This window comes from Mirounga leonina, unplaced genomic scaffold, assembly GCF_011800145.1.
Source record: "Mirounga leonina isolate KUSES-001 unplaced genomic scaffold, KU_Mleo_1.0 Mir_224, whole genome shotgun sequence".
Lineage (NCBI taxonomy): Eukaryota > Metazoa > Chordata > Mammalia > Carnivora > Phocidae > Mirounga > Mirounga leonina.
This window is the reverse complement of record NW_023270615.1, coordinates 11667271-11674881: the sequence shown is the minus strand read 5'-3', so window position 1 is coordinate 11674881 and position 7611 is coordinate 11667271.

The window sequence follows — 7611 nt, the reverse complement described above, 5'->3', positions numbered from 1 at the left end:
GATTTCACTATGTACAATTTAAGTGCAGGTTCTTAAGGAGAGAAAGACAGACATGCTTGAATCTGGAAAGAAGCAAGTGCTAAGGGTGCAGAGGAGGAGCAGAAAAAGCAGAGAGAGAGAAAAAAATGAGAATGGAGAGAGAGAAGGTACATGAAAGAAAGAAAAAAACGAGCTTGGTGGTTTGAACCAACGCTCCTTTGAAAACCTGTTAGAAGAGCAGAATTTATCAACTGGGAACTTAAATAAACCATCCTCCACTCAAATACCACAAGCTCAAGAAAGCAGAAACCCACGCCTTGAGCTTCTCTCTCCATCCCACCATCAGTATAGCACTGGCAGGGGACATATGCCCCGGAAGCCCAAGCCCTGCCATGACCCACTAGCTCAGTAAAGGCATGTCCCCACTTTGCTTCTGGGATGGCCTATTGTGTTCTTTCTCACACAGGCAGTGTTAAAAGCTTTCAAGCAGGTACGGCACTTCCTGGTAGGTACCTAATACAATTCTCTACATGAAAGTTAGACAGTTCAACAGTGCCCCTGTATTTTTAAATCAGAAATAGTCATCTGTGACAACTCAGTCAAAATAAAACCCAAATAATTCATTATGCTTTCAGTTCTACTTTTTGTACGGGGCCTATTTGTGTAAAGCTAGAATCTGAAATCAATAAACTCTTCTACACAGACTCTATCTCCAACCCATCTAACATCTGAGAGCAAGGAGACAGATTTTTGTAAGATGTTGGGACTTCTTTCCAAATATGCATCATACGCATTTTTGCGAATCATCTACTAAGAAAATATTGACTTCACATGAGTCCTAGCGGTTTTGTGGTTTGTTTCTTGAACTTTCTTCCTCTATGCTACACAAGTTTAATAATATTTTGGCTAATCAGTTGGGAAAGGAAAGGGGTAGAAATAGTTTTTTATCACACAGTCTCCCAAGCTAACAGATAAAATTTCTCCATTTACACTGACATAAACATCTTTCATAGTATAAGAGAAAGTTATGACTACATGAGAAATACTGAAAACATATTCTCTACTTTGTGGTCATTTCAATAATATTTTATGGTGGGAACTCGTAAGAGTTTGAAACAATATAAATGTTACAGGCAACTTAGCTCTACTTTTATTAAGACTATTTTTAGAGCAGCTTAAGGTTCACAGCAAAATTGGGGGATGGTACAGAAATTTCCCATATGCCCCCTGCCCCTAAACATGCACAGCCCCACCCATTATCAACAACCCCCCCACCATAGTGATACATTTGTTACCATCCCTGAACCTACACTGATATATCATAATCACCTAAAGTCCAGAGTTTACATTAGGTTTCACTCTTAATGATGTACATCCTACGTGTTTAGACAAATGTATAATGACATGTATTCACTACTATGGTATCCTACAGAGTATTCTTACTGCCCTAAAAATCCTCTGTGCTCTGCCAATTCATCCCTCCCCCCAACCCCCATCCAAACAACCCCTGGCAACCACTCATCTTTTTATTATCTCCATAGTTTTAGAGTAAGAATGTCATAGCGTTAGAATCATTCATTATGTAGCCTTTTCAGACTGACTTCTTTCACTTAGTATTATGCATTTAAGTTTCCCCCATGTCTTTTCATGGCTTGACAACTCATTTCTTTTTGGTGTCGAATGATTTTTCATCCTCTGGATGTACCACAGTTTATTCATCCATCACCTACTGAAGGATATCTTGGTTGCTTCCAAGTTTTGGCAATGTGCATAAAGTCGTTATGAACATCTGTGTGCAGCCTTTTGTGTGGAAATAAGTTCTCAGCACCTCTGAGTAAACACCAAGGAGTACAACTGCCAGATCAGATAGAGAGTAAGAGAATTTTAGTTTTTAAGAAACCACCAAACTGTCTTCCAAAGTAGCTGTACCATTTTGCATTCCTAACAGCTATGGTTCAGAGTTCTTGCTCCACATCCTCGCCAGCATTTGGTGTTGGCAGCTCTGGACTTTAGGGATTCTAAATGGTGTTCAAGCAACATATTTAATGAAAAAAAAATGAACATAATCCTCAAAAGGTGGTTTTGCTGAGTGATTCCTTTAATTAAGTAGCAGTTAAATCCTATAACCTAGTGCGCTTCCAAACATGGCAACAGGTAAATTATAATACACTTCACAGGTTAGTATCAAGAGACCTAAGAGTTTGAATTATAGACACTGAGCATCTAACTCTGTCAGGAATTGTTTGGACCATCAACTTGCTTATCTCCATGCCAACAATATAGTATACTTGTTGAATCTCTGTGGACATACTACTGGATTAGGAGCCAGATAGCCAGAGTCTAATTCCATCTCAATATGCCTCTCTCTCTTTCTTCCTGAATAAAATGAAAGGTCTGGACTAATCAGGCTTATAGGGGGTTGAGTAGTTCATTTCAACAAGTGAAGCAAGCCAGTGGCAACTACGAGAAACTAGGGATCACCTGCCTCAGAAAGACTGGGGAGCTGTGGTTCTCCACAGTTGATTCTTGCTGTGTGGAATATACATCTCAGTTTGCCAAATCTGTAGATTTCTCATAAAAAGGCAGAAATCTCTATTTGAATAGGATACCTCCTAATTTGTATCTGTTGGAAACAAATTATTGCAAAAACACACTGAGTGGGACACGCATGCTTCTGGCCAAGATGGAGTAGCCAGATTCAGGCTTACCCTCCCATTTGAAATAAACAAAAACAGACAAAAAATGTAAAACAATGATTTCAAGATTCTGGGCATCGTCAATGAGGGACAGTAACTTCTGAGAGGTGGAAAATGAGGTAAGCCCTACAACTGCCCCAGCGTGAGAGAGTGCTCTAGTAATTTAGTGCAATAACGGTAGTTTTACCAAAAAAAAACGATGCTGGAACAATTTGATATTCATATAAAAAAATAATAAACTGCCATGTAAACTTCAGACCATCTACGTAATTCACTTCAAATGAATTTGGACCTTAATGTAAAACCTAAATTATAAAATTTTCACAAACATAGGAGAAAACCCTTATAATTATTATGACTATTGTATGAACCTCAAAATAATTATGCTGAGCCAAAGATAACAGACAGAAAAAGAGCACACACTGCATGACACCATTCAATAAAAATTCTAAGAAATGCAGGGCTCCTGGGTGTTAAGGCAGCTAAGCATCCCACTCTTGGTTTTGGTTCAGCTCATCATCTCAGGGTTGTGAGATCAAGCCCCACATCAGAATCCGCACTCAGCATGGAATCTGCTTGAGATTCTCTCCCTCTGCTCCTCCCCAGCTTCCAAAGATGCATGCACTCTCTCTCTCTCTCTCAAATAAATAAATAAATCTTTAAAAAAAATTCTAGAAAATGCAAACTAGTCTATAGTGACCAAAAGCAGATCCGGGACTGTCTGGAGGGGCTGGGAACCTTTAGGTTGTGATGATTATGTTCATTATCTGTATTGTCATGATGGTCTAACAGGTATATACCTTCACCTAAGCATATCAAGTTGAATATTTTAAATATGTGCAGTTTATTGTATGTCAATTAGGCCTCAATAAGACTGTTACACACACACTAAGTGGCCAAACAAAATCCAACTGCAGGCAAAACCTGGTGTGCTGGCTGCCAGTTTTCAATTCCTATATTCAGTGACATCTGGAGTCACTTCCAACGATCTGTGATTCTTTGAAATTTACTCAAGGCTGCAGCTAAGATATAATTTCCATAGAAAGTACATGTGACTATAGAAAATCATTCTAGGAAATATTTGCAGTTGACAATTTGGATATACTGGAAGTGTCTATTAGCATAAGCAAGAAGGCTCCCAATGCAGTTTTGACTTAATGATTCTTTGACTTTATGATGGTGTGAAAGCTATATGCATTCAGTAGAAACCGTACTTTGAATTTTGATCTTTTCCCAGGCTAGCCAAATGCAGTACCATCCTTTCTCATGATGCTCCCAGTCAGCCCCACAAACATGAGGGTAAACAACCCGTATAACCACAGTCATTCTGTACCCATACAACGACTCTGCTTTTTACTTTCATTTCAGTATCCAATAAGTTACATGAGACATTCAATACTTCATTATAAAATAGGTTTTGTGTTACATGATGCTGCCCAAGTGTAGGCTAAGGTAAGTGTTCTGAATATATTTAAGGTAGGCTGGGCTAAGCTATGGTGCTCACTAGGTTCAGTGTATTAAATGCATTTTCAACTTAGACTTTCAACTTACAATGGATTTATTGGGACTTACCCCATCGTAAGTCCAGAAAAATATGTGTAGTTACTGGATAATTATAAAGTAAGTCTGTGTCATCACAAATAAGTAAAATAGATTGTTCATCTTCAACGGATCTGTGTTTCCTTGTCCCTTTGGCAGAGCCTGTAATGTTCTCAGAGCCCAATGGGGTAAAAGGTGCAAATGTATCTCATGCTACATTCCAGGACAATTAAATCATGATATCAAGAGGAATGTTGTAAAAGATATTCCAAGAATGCCTCCCTTTTCCAGCAATTCTAGTATTTAGGAGTACCGCAGGATGTATATATTACATGACTAGCATTCACACAGTAAAAGGCTTTGGGGCTTTACACACTCTACAACCACACATACAAACCTGTGTGCACACCTAACTACAAGCTAATGTCTTATCTCAGCATCAGTGAATATAGATCATTTGAAAAACACTTATGCATATTTTTCTTGTATGACAATATTCATGGGTACATGGGCACATCATTGCTTATAGGAATATATTCATGGATACATAGGTGGGTCACTACTTATAAACACTATTCCAGATTTAAACTGAAACTGCTCAGACAACTGGAGAACCAGAGGTGACTGGTAGTCTGGTAACCAGGTTGTCATTACCCTCCCCACCAGTATCAGCTTTCATTTGCCATCAGATCATTATAAAAGTGCTGGAGTTGATATAACCCAGTTCTACACGTAAGAAGAGTCCCGACATATTTTGTGACAGATGGTTACGTGAAAAGGGGCCTGAGGAGTGTCACTTGTTCTGCATCAAAACAATATGATAAAGGGTTCTATTGTTATGGGTCACCCCATTTTGGTCCTCTTGATGCAGGTGGAGCCCCATAAAACCCCATCTGGAATGTTGTCCATTTGTGCAGAGAGGCACTATTCGCAAGGTTTTTTTTGTTTAACTTCTTTATATTGTGGTTTTGAAAAAATGTTGGTGGCATTAAGAACACTCAGACACCGGACAATTTTCATAGCTCAAGTTGTGGGTAGAATAAATGTCTCCTGCACCATGTTGGGGAAGTCCAGACAAGTTCTTAATAGCAAAAGTAAATAGCACTTCTTCATGATGGTCCAGGACCCCTGCCTTCGGCTTCCATTGATGGATAAATGCCTGCCTTTTGTTTCTGAACAATTAATCTGATATGAGGCCACTGAAAAATTATAATCAACATCTTTAGAACAGGTAATTAGGAAAAAGGCCTTTTGTTATTGTTGTTGTTGTTGTTGTTTTTGCTTAAGACCCACTAAAGAAAATTGTTCCATACATACTCGTGCTGCTAAGGCAGTTTGAGGATCTTTCTGGTTGAGCATTCTTCTGCAAGTGCACTGTAGGTGGATTTTCTCCGTTCGGTTCTCAAGATAGAATATTCATTCTTAAAATACATATATGATTTAAAATATATACAGTATTGAATTAAAAGTCATAAGGAATAACTAAAACATTTACATGAAAACATAGCAGTAACTCCTAAGTATGACTTGATAGGACTGTTACTGCCAGAAAGGCCCTGAAGTAGACAATCTCTCCAGAAAAGTTGGGGGGAAAAAAAAACAAATCTAACTTTAAAATAAACATTTCTATTGCTAAGATGGCAGTGGGAATTTCATGAATACTCTGATAAAGAAAACACCTCTTGCCTCCAGAAACAATACAAACAGCTAATACTGACGTTCCACTTATGTGCTAGGTGCTATTTAGACTCATTCGGTTCTCAAAAAATGCTATGACGTAGTCACTATTATTATAGACGAGGAATCTGAGGTAGGTAGTCATTAAGAAACTTGCCCATCACACAGCTAGTAAGTGGCAGAGATAAGATTTGATGTCGTTCCAAAATCAAGGTCCTTCAACACCATGCTATCTTGCCTTTTGAACCCACAGAGCACTACCTTACTTGCCCAGACCACTGTCCTCTACTAACTAACCACCTGCAAGGCCAAGCTGTTTACATGTGCTTTGTTTAGCTCCAGCTGGCTCCCTGCTCTGCTGCCCTGCTAAGAAATTCCATCATCCCAGCTCTGTCCATCTAGTTTCCTGCAAATAATCTTTAAAAATGTAAACCATTGGTTATTACTGTTCATTTACCTTTAAGAGTAAACAAGGCTGTAAGAGCAAATTTGGATGGGAAGAGAGTATTTGAAAGAAAGAGGACTCCTAGGGATGAAAGGTGACAGCTCCAGAGGCAAGAGGAGAACAAGAAGAACATCACTTGGCCAGTCTAGGCTGGCTTGGGCTTTTCAGGGACTGACTCCTCCAAGTTTAGCACAACTTCAGTAACTCATCTACTGATGGCTCTTAAGTCTTGATCAGAGGGACTATGGAGCTCTGCACTGAAACCAAGGGGTCCGAGGGGCAAAGATGGTGCATGGCACTCCTCCATCCAGCCTGGAACAAGCTTCACACAATGCCATGTCCTCCTAAAATCCCCAGAGTGAAAGAAGGGTCTTCAGGAGGGCAGCTGGGAGCTGAGGATAAGAAGGCTTCTTCTCAAGAATGTTCTCATCTGAGAGGTAACAGATCAAGGTTGCCTTTGTGGGCTACTCTTAGACCCGCTCCCTGCAGAAAAGGTCCACAAAACTCGGCTTACATTTTCCTTTGCCGATCTTTTTCCTACCCTTCCCCAGTTTTGGAAGTCTGGGTCTATGGCCAGAAAGACCACAGGGATGGATACTCTTCTTTTCCCATTCCACCCTGACATCTATCCCTGGTAGAAGTTGTTCCCAAAGGCTTGATATGCTCACAAGAGCATCTCAATGTCCACATCTACACATTACAGTACAGGAAATTATGGAAGAATTCTATGTAACTGGGCACGGTTCTGTTCTTCTCTAACTCAGACCTCTGGAGCTCCATTCATGTAAAACTGGACAGATCAGCCCATTCTTCACAGAGAATGTGTGTGCTGTGCTTAATTAATGTCTGCCACTCTTTCCTGAAAACGTAACAGTAAAGTTATACAATAACAGGTGGACATTTTATGTGATTCACTGTGATTTTCTATTTATATGCTTTTACCATGTATAATTTGGGGCTGCTTAACTGAATTTTGTAATTATGTAAAGAAATTTCCTTATGAAACAAAACTACTGAATCGTCCTCCTACAAAGTTCTAAATTGGTTTAATTTTAAAAGAATCTGGAAATTGCAATGTGAACCATTTAAAATAGTAACATTTGAAGCTACTTATCTTTCTAAGTAAGGTTTTGCTCAATGCTGTGCAGTCAAAACACAGAGGAGTGGTTTAAAATCTATAACCTTGATTTCCAGTTTTTGTGCCCCTAAAATAATGGCTTTGTTTTTCCTTTCTTTCTTTCTTTCTTTCTTTCTTTCTTTCTTTCTTTCTTTCTT